This window comes from Poecile atricapillus, chromosome 2 (assembly GCF_030490865.1).
Source record: "Poecile atricapillus isolate bPoeAtr1 chromosome 2, bPoeAtr1.hap1, whole genome shotgun sequence".
In the NCBI taxonomy this organism is placed as follows: Eukaryota; Metazoa; Chordata; class Aves; order Passeriformes; family Paridae; genus Poecile; species Poecile atricapillus.
The window spans coordinates 152,078,204-152,092,881 of record NC_081250.1 but is presented as its reverse complement, the minus strand read 5'-3'; positions in this window follow the sequence as shown (position 1 = coordinate 152,092,881).

The window sequence follows — 14,678 nt, the reverse complement described above, 5'->3', positions numbered from 1 at the left end:
TTTATTATAAAAGAGTTTCTTAAATCTGTTTAATTTCCCTTTTCATCTAAAAATGCTACAAATCATTTCTAGTGGTGGGGCTTGTGTCAGCCCAGTGATACCCCATGAATTTACGGTTAATTCTGGATGAAAAGTTTTGTGACAAAGCAATGAAGTCCTTTTTGATTATTTTGCTTTTGTGTGTGGGGATTCACAAGCACAAATGCAGACCAATGTCTTGCACAAACCTTCAAAAGAGGCATCACCCAACTCCTAAAACACCACAGAGCCTGTGGGTGGAAAAAATTTCACAAAACAGCGGCCAACACAGTGCAGCACTCCCTTTATTAACACAAATACTTTCATTTTCCTTCAATATTTGCTCTTTCTATGGACAAATGGCTTTGTTTATGGGTTTAATCTTCTTTCAGGAGGTTGATGCTGTAGTTTGCACAGTGAGATGGAATTAAAGGTCTTTTCCTCCATTCCTTGACCCTGGGTGTGATTCCAGACAGGACATTTAAGACCCTTATCCATTAAAAAAAAAAGAGGGAAAAACACTTTACTACTCAGTTTACATCAAAATAAATAAACAAATAAATTAAAAGTAGGAAGTGAGAGAGCATTCTGACCAGTCTTGGACAATACAGGGAGTAAAAATATCAGGAAGGGAAGAAAATGGCTTCAGAATGTGATTCTCCGGCCTGGATCCTGGATATTGAATATTTTTGGTGCAGACAAGCCAGAAAGGAACAGAAATAAAATACCAGGAAGGGGAGAAAATGGCTTTGGAGAATTTATGTCTTACTGGAGAACCAGGAATTGTGAAGGGAGAGCCAGAGGTGGGGAGTCAAAATGAGGAGCTGGAGGGCCAGAAAGATGTTCCCTCCCTGTTCATCAGAGAGATGAACTCATAAGGGATCGGAATTGAGCACTTGGAACCACTGGGACCATCTGTGGAATTGAAGCTGTTGCCTGGTAATGTCTCTAACAGAACCAGTTTTACTTTTTGATTCTATTTTTCTTCTCATGTATGCATTGACTTGTATCTAACATGGCAAAAATTGCATCAAACAAACAAAAAAACAAACAAACAAACCCATAACCAAACCCAAATGCAAACCATAAAAACATTACAAACCCCAACAAAACACACAAAAAAAAACCAACATAAAAATATTTAGCTTATGGAAACTGCCATAACAATTTACTGCCATAACTGCCAAAAAACTACAATTTGCAACTGCCATATCTGCCAGGAAACTGATTTACTCTTGGCCACAGAATCCCAAAAGGGAGGCTTAGACTTGAATAAAGCCACCAGAGGCACAGGTGGCACCATCTAAAACCAGCTGAGAAGAGCTTGTGCAGTTCTGCCTCCAGGAAGGAAAATCATGTGAGGAAAGGGGAAAATGGGAAGGTCAGACTTTAATCAATGTGCGGTGATGCAGAGATATCATCCCACAGCCCTGCTCTTTCCTCAGCCTCTGTGGAATGCCTGGGATAAAAGGTTGAGTATGGAACAGGTTAAGACTAAAAGAGGGGGTAGATTGGATATGAGGAAGGAATTCTTTCCTGTGAGGGTGGGGAGGCCCTGGCACAGGTTTCCCAGAGCAGCTGTGGCTGCCCCTGGATCCCTGGAAATGTCCAAGGCCAGGTTGGATGGGGCTTGGAGCAATGTGGGGGATGTGAGAGAGGTTGAAACAAGATGATGGAACTGAAATCCAGTGAGGAAAAGTCAAGCAGAACCATCCCTTTCCCCCCTTTGGCCCATAAAAGTGTGGATGGCTTTGGGCCAAAGCGAGCCCCAGCACTGAGCAGATATTGAACATCCAATAAATCTTTACCTGCAGCAGGAAAAACTCCAGATTTGAAACTTTCCCCTGCTCAATTTAGCAAAGCTTTGCAGTGACCAGACCTGGAACAGCTTCAGGGTTTGCCAAGTCATTTGGCATTGTCTCCTGTCCTGTCTTTTCTCTCAAGTACAGCCCTTTTTTAATAAAGGCTATAAAATATTCCTTTCTTTTATGGCTGCACAACTATTTCTCAGCTATCAAAAAAAAAATAAAAAAAAAAAAAAAAAAAAGAGTGTTTCCTCACAAAATCTGAGCATATGTGGGTGACTTGAAACCTCACTGTGAGAGATGATCCAGCCTTGACAGCAAGCAGAGATATTAAAAGAAAACTCTCCTTGGGCTGCCCATGCACTTAATGAGGCTTTTCAGCTTCCCTCCCCCATTTTATCTCTGCTGTCCCATTAATGTCCCTTCTTCTCCTGGTGGCTGCTCCTCACGTGCTGCCCATTAAGGACAGATTAAGCAGTGATGGATGGCAGCCTGATTCCCTGGAAGCACGGCTGACATTCGGATGTGTGGCGCAGGAATTCACGAGGAGCAAAACTGGGTTTGGGGATAATAAAGACTTCAGCAAAGTGCTCAGAAGAGTTCCGTGGATCCCCACCCTTCTGTCAGGGCTGCAAACTCTTCTTCCAGGCAGTGACGTGGAGGGTAAAACTGAAAAAAAAAAAAGGGAATAAAAAGGAAATACAGGACAAACTCAAACTTTTTCATGGGTTTGAATGACAAAAATGTGAACACTTAGAGGAGCTGTGAGGGGAAGTAATGTGGTGCAATGTTTAATGAGAAATTGGTGTTGGTGTTGGCGGACAGGGGAAATCATGGGATGGTTAAGGTTGGAAAAGACCTCCAAGTTCATCAAGTCCAACCTTTGACTGAAAGTCACCATGAAGTGCCAGGTCTACTCCTTTTCCAAGCACTTCCAGGGGTGGTGACTCCACCACCTTCTTGAGGATCCTGTTCCGATGCTTACCCACTCTTCCAGTAAAGAAATGTTCTCCAATATCCAACTTGAACCTTCTCTGGCTCAGCATGAGGCTGTTTCCCCTCGTCCTGTTCCCTGTGAGAAGAGATCAGCTCCCACCTGGCTGCACCCTCCTGTCAGGGAGTTGTAGAGACTGACAAAGTCCCCCCTGATCCTCTTTTTTTTTCAGCTTGAACATCCCCAGCTCCCTCAGCCGCTCTTCATCACTAATGTTCCAGATCGATCTCTAGATCTGGGAAATCTCATGGGAAGTACAACACTTCCAAAGACTATTTCTTCTGCTCAAGTCTAGGACCGACCCTGAAAAGTCCCTCTCCAGGGAATAATCCCACCATTCACGGCAGGGCTAGGATTTTTTGCTCCACTGGGGACCAAAACACCTTTGATTCCCATTAGAATTAGTTTGTTTTCCTGACACCGAAGAAGAAAATTGGAGGTGTGGACGGGGATGAAACACTAATTAACCTTGCCTGGGATGGAGAATTACTGCAATTATTTCCCAACACGGCTCCAAAGAGGGGAGCACCGGCTTTACACATCCTGCATCCCGACGATTACGAGCCGGAGTAGCCCTGGCGTGCTGTGGGATTATCCCACTTGTGGTGTGTGTCATGTTCCAAGAGGGAAAACCAGCTGGAGACACAGAGAGGGCACTGAGCCCTCCCTGCAGCGGGGCTGCCAGAATCCAAATTACCTTTGCAAACCACGTCTGTCTTTAACCAGGCTGCTCCAAGGAGCAGCCAGGAGCTGTTCTCCAGGGAAGTCTCAGTTGGGAAAAAAAAGGTACAAGCTGTTACATTCACCCCCTGGCAAAAGTTGAAAAGTTGAGCAATGGGAAGCAGCTTCCATTGAAAGATGAGGATTTGATCCAATCCAAAGGCTGCACTCGTTTCTCTTCCCTGTTTTCTCCCACTGAAAAATGCCAGAGGGCAAATGGCAGCCAAGAGCTCCTTCCTTTATTGTACCCAGATAAAGAGGTTTATCCATCAACAGCTCTCTCTCTGATTTATCATCAAAAAGAGAAGAGACAAAATAACCCTGGATACTGCTCACACCACTGGGAAAGGAGGGAATGCTTCCAGCTCCAAGGACAAATGTTATATGTTTGCTCAAACCAAAGGCAGATTGGAGAGAAACCAAAGGCTTTGGGAATGAAGAGGGTTTGTAATGGTTTGATGTGCTCAAACTGCTGGGACAGTTGCACGTGTGACATCTTGTTGGGGAATATCTTCCATTCCTAGGGATCAAAGCTCAAGCACAGGCTGCAGTTACCCCACACAAGCCCTTGCTGTGCATCACCTGGGCTTAGACAACCCCTCAGCCCAGAGCAAATGCTGATGTTCCCTAAATGACTCCATGTGAGTCCACGTTAGACCCAGCACTTATTTGAACTCTTGAAAACAGAATAACAAAATATTTATTTTCTTAGCAAATGCAGTGGAACAAATTGAATGTTCACAAGCCATGTGGGTAATTCCATTGCCCTAAGTTTTTGTCTTGTCTCCATTTCTTTTGGCATTTTCAAAGTTTTGGTTGCCCTTCCCATTTGTCCTGATCTGTTTAAAGCCCAATTTCAGCATTTTTTAAGTGTCAACTTAAAAAATATTGCTGGATCTCCTCAGACCCACAAATATTTGATGGTGTCCTGGATCTCTTGATGGAGTTCAGGATGCATTTCTCATGAGGAACTTTTTCATGGGAAGCATTGATAAACGTTGGAATGGGCTGCCCAGGGCGGTGGTGGAGTCCCCATCCCTGGGGGTGTTTAATAAATGGCTGCATGTGGCACTCACTGTCTTGGTGACAAGGAGGTGATGGATTAGATTCAATTATCCCAGGGGTCTTTTCCAACCTTAATAATTCCATTATTCTATGCCGAAATAACCACTCTGAGGAGGAGACAGATTTAAGGAGGAAGGCAGAGGTCTTTGAAGAGCTGTTCAGAAAATCTCCCATTGTCTTCAAGTTTTTTTCCCTCTCTTCTGTCATTTTCCTAAAGGGTTCTTCTCATTCTCCACTCTTTATCCTGGAATCATTTATTCTGCCTTTGCAGAACGGTCAGCAGGGAGCCATGGCTGTTACCACGACACATCAATCATTTGAGGGCCTGAGGTGCAGGGCCAAAAACCAAATTCCTGTGGGAAAAAAACTACTTTCTTCTCCTTCGAGCTGTGGGAGAAGCTGGTACAGCATTGCAAAATTCAAGTGTGGTGTGCCCCTGTGGAAATGACTGTAATTTTTTTTCAGAGGAGGTTTAGATTGGATGTTAGGATAAAGTTCTTCATGGAAAGGGTTGTCAAGCATTGGAACAAGATGCCCAGGGAAGTGGTGAACTCACCATCCCTGGAGGTGTTCCAAAAAAGTGCGGATATGGCACCTGAGGGCACGTTTTCCATCTTTTTCTACGTGACACAGACAAATTCACACAAAACGTGGGAGTTGGGAGGAATTTCAGCAGAACTGTGCCAGCTCAAGGACCCTGTGAATGGGTCAAAGGCATAAACTCCTAACCCAGCTCTCTTTTTCCTTTGCAGGTGTAATTTCGGTAACATGAGAATTATGAGGCTGATGAGCAAATCCATCATCTTCTCCCTCAAGTGTAGATGACAACTGTGGCTGCAACAAAGCCACGTCCTGAAGGACGTTCAAGGATTTGTTTCCATTTTCCACATTTTCCAAACTCCAGTGCTGCCAGCAGTGGAAAGGGGTTTGATAGTTTGAGAAAATAAGGAAATTAATGGTGAAGAATTCACCGCCTCCAGCTCAGTCCCAGAGGATCTTTCTAGTGCACAAACCCCTCTCTATAAATTCCTTCATTTTTCCTCACCTTGTAGTGGAAATTCCAGCTGTGCTCGCATTTAGGAAATGCTTTTCCTCTGAATTTCAAAAGGATGGGATAAAAAAACAAGAGGAGAAGAATGAGCCCCACAATCCCATCGCTGAAAAACCCAAGCAGCTTTGGAGTGAGGACATCTGCTGTGCACGATAAACCATAAAAACAGTGCTGGGATTTGCAGAAAATGTTGGGACTTTTCCACTGAACTGATCAGGGTTTATTATTTGGTTAAATATTCCATTGAATATCATATATTCCAAAAAACCACATTTTTTGATTTATTAATAATTTGACTTTTTCTTCTTCTTCACCAGAAGGAAAAATGAGTTCAACAAGTGTTTGGGCAATGCTTCAGCTGTAAGTTGGGATTCTTGAGCTTTTCTGTGCAGGGCCAAGAGTTGGACTTGATGATCCTTGTGGGTCCCTTCCAACTGTGAGTCCATGAAATCCTGTTTGCACAAGTTGATCAGCAAATACCTTTAGGCCTCTAAACAGAGGAAAAATACATAAAGTGATGAGCTACAGATAAAGCAGGAAACTATTTATCCCTTGAGGGGTTTGGTTCCTCAAAATCTTATCCAGACATCTGAACTACTGTGGTTAAAGATCATGGAATCGCGGTTTGGGTTTGAACGGACCTTCAAGGTGATCTCACTCCTGCCAGGGACAGGGACACCCTCACTATCCCAGGTTGCTCCAAGCTCCATCCAATCTGGCCTTGGACACTTCTCTGGACAACCTGTGCCAGGGCCTCACCACCCTCAGGGAAGAATTCCTTGCTCATATCCAATCTAAACCTGTTCCCTTTCAGTTTAAAGCCATCGGGGATTTTTATAACCAAACACCCCCTGATCCTTCTCAAGTCTTGAACTACTTTGGGGTCTTAAAAATCCAGAGTCTTGCTGACAGTCTCAGAGAAGGGTTTTGGAGGATGTTATTTCAGGATGCTGGCAACACTCTCTTTTATCCAATGCCTTTTGATTCCCAGTGGAAAGCTGCTTAATAAAATGTGGCAGGAGCCTGTCGACTCACTTTGCACCTTTATGTGAAGATCAATGTCCGATGGATCCGTGACGCAATGGAAGAAGGATGAGACAAAAATGAGAACAGATTAAAAAAGAAGGAAAAAGAAGAGAAAGAAGTGATGAGTCTCTTACAAATTCCCCCAAGCTCCAGGCAGTCAATAATTTGACATGAGCTGTGCCCAGGGCAGGCTTGTATTTTCAGACAGGATATTAATACATGCAAGGAGGAAAAAGGGAAGCAGGAGTGAGTTTTTGTGTGGTGGGGAAGTCCCAGACACATTTTTGCCTCTCCTTCCCCTTTCCCTTTGTCTCCCAGATCAGATTAACCCCTTCACCATTTACACTGGGAATATTTGGGTGTGCTTTGCGTTTGCTGCCATTCAAGAAATAAATCTGTCATCCAAATTCAGGAGAAAAGGGGCAAGGACGACACGCAGCTGCAAAATTAATTTGCACAAGATTCTGAGCAGCAAGAAAAGTTGCCTTGGAGCTGCTCATTAGCCAGGCTGATGACAAAGGGAAAATAAAAGGAAGGTGAGTTTTAAGGCATCTTTCCAGCCAAGGCACTCAAACATCCATTTCCATCTGCCCGGGATAAGCAACTTTGCATGAATTAGGCTCATGTGCACCATATGTCTCTTTATTTCCATCTTTATCCTCTTTGCAAAGCTGTTCAAAGAAAAGATGCCAAGTTGGTGTTTTAGAGGTTCAGAAAGTTCAGCACCAGGAACAAAAAAGCAACAAGCTCAAAAAACCTTCAAAAAGCCTCCTAGAACAAAATAAAAATAAAACAACCCCCTGCCTAATAATTCTCACTAAGGAATTTGCATAATTTGCCTCCACTCTCGCTATTTCTACTGGCAGTAGAATTGTTTCAGCAAAGCAAGAGATAATGAATTACCAATATTCACTTTAACTGAGTTTAAATAATAATTATTGAACACTGAACATTATGAATGCATCAATTATCAGCAGACACAGGGATATAAACCAGAAACCAAGGGCTGGGTAAACCAGGTCAGTGAGTTTTGATTGTGGGGGCCTGAAGGCAGGAACAGCTGTTTCCAAGCTATAAAAGACAATGTTTGTCTGCTCCTTTCCTGGAGATTTCTGTTCCTGGCTGGCATTTGGCTCAGGGGCTGCTGAGGACTGTTAGCAGGCAGCTTTGAGGCATCATCATCACTTCACTGCAAGTTAAATAGAGCACAAACGAGCTCCTTGTAGTTTATTTCTTCACCCTGAACTTTCGGAGATAAGTCACACGTGGACCTTCTGTCAGGTAACAACTTCTGTTTGTGATGAAATAAATGGAGGAATCCACACAGGAAAGTGTTCTGGAATGAAAGAACCCACACAGAAAAGTGTCCTGAGCATCTGCTTTGGGATAAAGAATAGAGAGGGAGGTGGTGGCAAAGATATGAAGTGTCCTTGGAGAGCTGAGATCTGATCCCTTCAAAGTTTAAATGTGAGTTTTGTGCCACGAGGAGAAACAAGCAGAGGAAGCAGGGGTTTCCTAGAAAAATCCACAGGGAATACTTAGATTCTGCATTTCATTGCCTTATCTTCATGAAAACTCCCCTAATTAGCTTTGGTTTTGGGAGAATCATGGAATGGTTTGGGTCGGAAAAGACCTGAAAGATCATCTTCCCTGTCATGGGCTGGGACACTTTCCACTACTCCAGGTTGCTCCAAGTCCTGTCCAACCTGGCCTTGGACACTTCCAGGGATCCAGGGGCAGCCACAGCTGCTCTGGGTGACCTGTGCCAGGGCCTCACCATCCCAAATTTCTTCCTGATATCCCATCTAAATCCACACTCTGTGAGTTTGAAGCCATTCCCCCTTGTCCTGTCAATCCACACTCCTCATGGAGTGAGGTCTCTCCTCATCTTTCTTGTTGGCTCCCTTCAGGTACCGGAAGGAATTTGGATAACTTGAGGCTCATTTCTGGGTTCTGAATATAAAAATTTGCATTCAGAAGGACTGACTTGACTCATCTTGGTCCAGCTTCCCCCAAAATTCCAGTCTCGCTGTAGAATCCCTCTGCCCCACTCAGAGGCAATCATCATCCTTTAGAAATGCTGTCAGCAGTGATTTTATTCTTCTTCCCAAACCACTGACAATGATGCTGAAAACTTCGTGCAGAACCTGCGTCAGCGATGATTTTCCATTGACAAGTTCTTCCTGAGATCCATTATCTGACCACCTTTTAATTGATTTGATATTTATATTTCTCTTTTTTTTTTTTTTTTCCCTTTTGACTGTTGGAAATGAATCAAACCCGTTAGAAAAGACTCACGCTGAGGCTGTTCCCAGCATCACCAATCTTTTATCTCCTCAAAAACATAATCAGGCTGGCTTGACAAGGTTCCCTTCCATAAAGCACCTTGACTGACATTAATTGTGTTCTGACCCTCTGTTTTTTTATTAATTGCTTCATTTAGCTTTATTTTATTTTATTTTTTTCTTTCCCCACTATTTTGTGTTGAATTGATGCTCAGGCTTAGAAACTGATAATTGCCATCACCAGCTGATAATTAATTGCCATCTCATTTCTCCTGTCCCACATGACATCAGTTTGAGGCTTTCATGGATCTCCTTGCCTGAACTGTGGCACTCTGATGAGCTTTATTCATTTATTTGATAGGTTATGGAACTAAGAGGCCTTTAAGGTCCCTCCCAACCCAAGCCATTCCATATTCCCATGATTTAGCAACTGAATGAACACTGAGAGGTGAGGCCCCTCCTCTTGCTCCCTGTCTCCATGAGGAATGTGCTCCTGGAAAGCCAAATCCTGAGTGAAGAGCAGGGAGTGCTAAGTTCCTGCCTAGAAATTCCCCCTCATTCCATGAAAGGTGATATTTAGCTGCCTCAATTTTTTAATTTTTGCTTATATACAAGAAAAAAAAATCGTCCTTTGGGCTTTCCTGCCCAGTTCTCCCAGGATGAAGCTGGAATATTTCCATTTGACTGTCCTGAACTGGTGGGAATTCACAAAATCCTCTTTGTGGGCACTCTTGGAGCTGACTGCAGCTCTGTTTTGCCCGGTGGAGGATGGATGAGAATTTTTGATGACCTTTAGGGTCCTTTCCAACCCATTCCATGTTTCTCTGCTAAACTGCTGCAGTTTAGCATCAGTGGAGTGCAGGAGGATGTGAGAGAGCACAGACCAGCTGCTGGAATTTCTGCAGGGGCTTGTTAACAGCACATCTGACTCGTGACAGGGAAAGGGCCACCCCAGGACATGCCCAATGAATTCTCTCCTATTTAATTCAACAGGAGAGATTTTTTATCTCCAGGGCACTGGAGATGAGGTTTGATGTCAGGCGTGGCAGAACGCTGTAACAGGGAGCTGCCCAGAGATCTGTAATTCCAGAAATCTGCAGTCCTGAGTGCTGAGCCTGCAATAAACAGCTTGGTGGGGGGGTTATTTGAAATTGTTTTATTTTGATTTGTACGTTTAAGCACTCAATTCATTACAAAGCATCTCTCATGGCTGGCTGCATTTCCAGGCTGATTTCCCAGGGAAATGGAATATATGGGATACACCTTAGGAGGCGTTTGTCTCACCCCTTGCACCTGTTCATCCTCTTCACTGACCCAGAACAGGCAATGGAATTTTTTTGTCCAAAGAAATTGTGGCTGTGCCATCTCTGGAACTGTTCAAGGCCAGGCTGGACAGGAACCTGGTCTAGTGAAGGTGTCCCTGCCCATGGCAGAGGGGTGGAATGAGGTGATTTCTGATGTCCTTTCCAACCTAAACCATAATGAGGTGATTTCTAATGTCCTTTCCAACCTAAACCATTCTGGTACTTTGTGAAAAGGAGTCTGAAGACTTTAATGTGTGAGTTGTTTGGTGAAATACCTGTCTGAGAGAGGAGAGCTCTCGTCTACATTGCAGGGAGGCAGAGCAGGCTGCCATGGGACGGAGGTGGAGTAGGTACAGAAAGAGAGGAAGAGCTGGCAAGACAAAAAGAAAAGTCACAGGGAGATAGATTTGGGTGAATTTTGGATCATACTGGACTGGGGAACTGGAAACCTAAGCTCTGGTATCCAAGCTGTAGCTCTGGGGGTTTGGAAGGATGGGCAGCGAGCCTCCTTACACCATTAACAACTTGCCCAGCTCCCCTCTGGATTCTCATCCCTGATTTTCCATGGTAGTTAATACCAGTTCACTTCCAGCATCTGCTTTTGGGTGTAGGATCTGATGTCCCTACAGCACTTTTCCAGGTGCAGTGCACTTCTGGCAGCTGATATTTTCCAGGCAGGTGAAGTTCCCCTTGTTTCCCCATTTTTTGCCTTTTCCAGCAGTGCATCCCAAACTGGGATTGGTTGTCAGGAGAGGGCTCAAGAGGGAGTGAAGGTCAGGAGACTCCCTCCCTCCCCTCTGCTGTATCCACCACACACAAATCCATGCACAAACTCTTTGCACACCTGCAGCATGGCCAGGTGTGGATAAATCCCTGTTTTCTGCACAAACTCACCATTTACAGTTACACCAATGTGCTGCTCACAGCAGAAATGGAGATATCAGAGATATCAGAGCCTTGTGCCTCCCCCTCACAGCCTGGAAAAATTCATCCTGGTTCCCTGCACTCTCTCACACACACACACATCCCATGCTTACAGAAAACTCGGAGCTTCTTGCACACTGAAATATCCACATTCCCTCAAAATAGCCACACCTCTCCTTAAACCCACTCACTCTGGACTTGCACACCACTAATAGAGGTCTCTGAGCACTCTGGTTTCTGTGGATGAGTATGAATCTTTGCATTTAACATAAAATTCATTCTGAAATCATAGAATCACAGAACGGTTCGGGTTGGAAGAGACCTGAAAGTTCATTTTGTTCCACCCGCCCTGCCATGGACAGGGAACCTTCCCCTAGACCACACTGTCCTGATGGCCTGGAACACTTTGAGGGATGGAGCATCCCTGGAACTCCTGAAATAAACCCAAAATACAACTTAAATATAGATACTACACCGATTTCTGAAGAGGCATTAGGTACTTCCACAAACTTTGCCTGGTTTTAAGTTCAGCAGACAAAGAGAACACAGGCAGATCCCCCAAAATACACTCCACAGGCATCTGCACACAACAGTTTCTGCGTGGGTGGATGTGTGAGGAAAAATCAATTTTCTGGAGGTTTCCTGTGGTGCCTGTCACGCCCTCAGCTTAATTAAACACGAGAAATCCGTGCTCCACATCCCATCCATCAGCCTGAAGACGCTGTCATCAATCTGGCATCCCCACACCTCCATCCTGTGGGTCAGGAGGGATAAATTGCTCTGTGGTGACATCCTGATTTGGACACACTTGGTCTCCCTGCATCCAGCTGAACAATATTCCCCTCTCCTCTCCAAATCTTTACAATTTCCTTTATTTTGGGACTCATATTTAAATGCTCTCTGTGTTTCTTCAACCGGCTGGTTTTTCCCTCTCTCACATTTCAGGTCCGGACATGGGTTGTTGTCTTCTGACTTTTCCTGGTCCCCAGCATCCCAAACACATGTTAATGCCAAGGATGTCAGGAAGTCTGGAAAGGTTGGACAACTGCGCTGTTCCCATCAATTTTCTCACTTCTGAGGCGCAAAATCAGCACCAAAAAAAGACCTTTTCAAGTGCTGCTGTAAGAAAAACCTGCAAAACTTCCAAAGCAGGGGAGGGACGGGGCAGCTCAGCAGGCACTGAGGGAGAAATGGGGTCATCCAGGGGTGAAGTGCTGTGACCCAGGAGAGCTGAACACCTCTCCTGGCTGGATATTGATTTACGTGCTCGCACTCAAATCCAGACTTGTCCGGAGGAGTTCTGAGGGCAGCGTGGGGTTTTCCACTCCCCCGAGCCCTGGGCTGTGGTGAAGGTGAACGTGGCCATGTGGTGAGAGCTCAAACATCCCTCTTTTGATGGAATTGGCTCTCTACAGGCAGGGAAAAACAGCCAGGACTCCTCGTCTGCCTTGGGGATGAGCGAGACATTGCTCCATCCACAGGACAATCCCTCCTCAGTGGGATATAAAATGGCTTTTCTCATTTGTTGATTTGCTGGACCTCAACCCCCTGAAAATCAGATGCCTCTTTTGGAAAGAAGTTTTCCCTAATATTCAATCCAAACCTCCCCTGGGGCAACCTGAGGCCGTTTCCTTTTGTCCCATTACTTGGGAGAAGGGACAGACACTTGGCCAGTGGTCAGCCCTGTCCTGTCCAATCCTCCCCTGGAAGATGAAAAGGAGGCTTCAAATGAGCTTTTATCTCCAAGTGTGACAACCCACGTGCCTTTCCTCTTTTGGGGTTGTCCAGGGGAGATGAACCCATCCCTGCCTCCTTCTCCCGCCGTATCCAGACTCTGCTGAATTGGCTGAGCACCAAGGAGTGGTGAGTGTCACCACCTGGTGACATTCACAGCGAGAACACAGAGAAATTTGGCAGCAGAGGAGGTGGCCAGGAGATCAAATCACCTTGAGCCAGCTTTGGAGGTCAGCAAAGGAAGGACCATTAACACAGCACACAGCCAAGGCCACCACAAAACCACGTCCCCAAGTGTCACACCCACATATCTTCTAAATCCCTCCAGGCTGGTGACTCAGCCACTTCCCTGGGCAGCCTGTTCCAGGGCTTGACAACCATTGGGGCGAAGAATTTTTTCCAGATCATAGCAACATTTAGATTGAAAAAGCCCTCTAAGATCACAGAATCCAACTGTTCCCCCGGCACAGCCGAGCCCACCACTCATTCAGGTCCCCAAGTGTCGCATCTCCGTATCTTTTAAATTCCTCCGGGCTGGTGACTCAGCCACATCCCTGAGCAGCCTGTTCCAACCCCCTGAAATCAGAGGGGTGCAGGCACCTTGACACACCTGCATGTGAAGGGACAAGGTGACATTTTGTCAGAGGCAGGGCAGAGTGTGAGGCTTTTGCCCCTGAATTCCAGCACGTCAGAAAGGAATGAGCCTTTCAGCAGGTATCAAGTCAATAACACAGATAAAAGGCATGTGGCTCATCACACTTGGAGATAAAAGCTCATTTGAAGCCTCCTTTTCATCTTCCAGGGGAGGATTGGACAGGACAGGGCTGACCACTGGCCAAGTGTCTGTCCCTTCTCCCGAGTAATGGGACAAAAGGAAACAGCCTCAGGTTGCCCCAGGAGAGGTTTGGATTGAATATTAGGAAAAAACTTCTTCCCAAAAGAGTTGTCAGGCATTGGAACAGGCTGCTCAGGGATGTGGCTGAGTCACCAGCCTGGAGGAATTTAAAAGATACAGAGATGTGACACTTGGGGACCTGAATGAGTGGTGGGCTCGGCTGTGCCGGGGGAACAGTTGGATTCTGTGATCTTAGAGGCCTTTTCCAATCTAAATGTTGCTATGATCTGGAAAAAATTCTTCACCAAAATGGTTGTCAAGCCCTGGAACAGGCTGCCCAGGGAAGTGGCTGAGTCACCAGCCTGGAGGGATTTAGAAGATACGTGGGTGTGACACTTGGGGACGTGGTTTTGTGGTGGCCTTGGCTGTGTGCTGTGTTAATGGTCCTTCCTTTGCTGACCTCCAAAGCTGGCTCAAGGTGATTTGACCTCCTGGCCACCTCCTCTGCTGCCAAATTTCTCTGTGTTCTCGCTGTGAATGTCACCAAGTGGTGACACTCACCACTCCTTGGTGCTCAGCCAATTCAGCAGAGTCTGGATACGGTGGGAGAAGGAGGCAGGGATGGGTTCGTCTCCCCTGGACAACCCCAAAAGAGGAAAGGCGCAGGATTTGTACCAAAATCGATCATCCCAGCACAAAGGAAGAGCCAAACAAGCAGGAGTAGCCTGAGGCCAGAATGTGCCATCAGATATAGAACAATGCAGCAGGGAAGGAGAGAGGGGAGCAGTGAAGGATCAGAGTCATTTTTGGAGAGATAGGGGAAAGCAGGAGAAGGATTGTAAAGAAAGCTTATCTTGTTCCTGCCTGTTCTCCCACTGCCTTCGGGATTATGCAAATGAATCATTGAAGTAGATTTC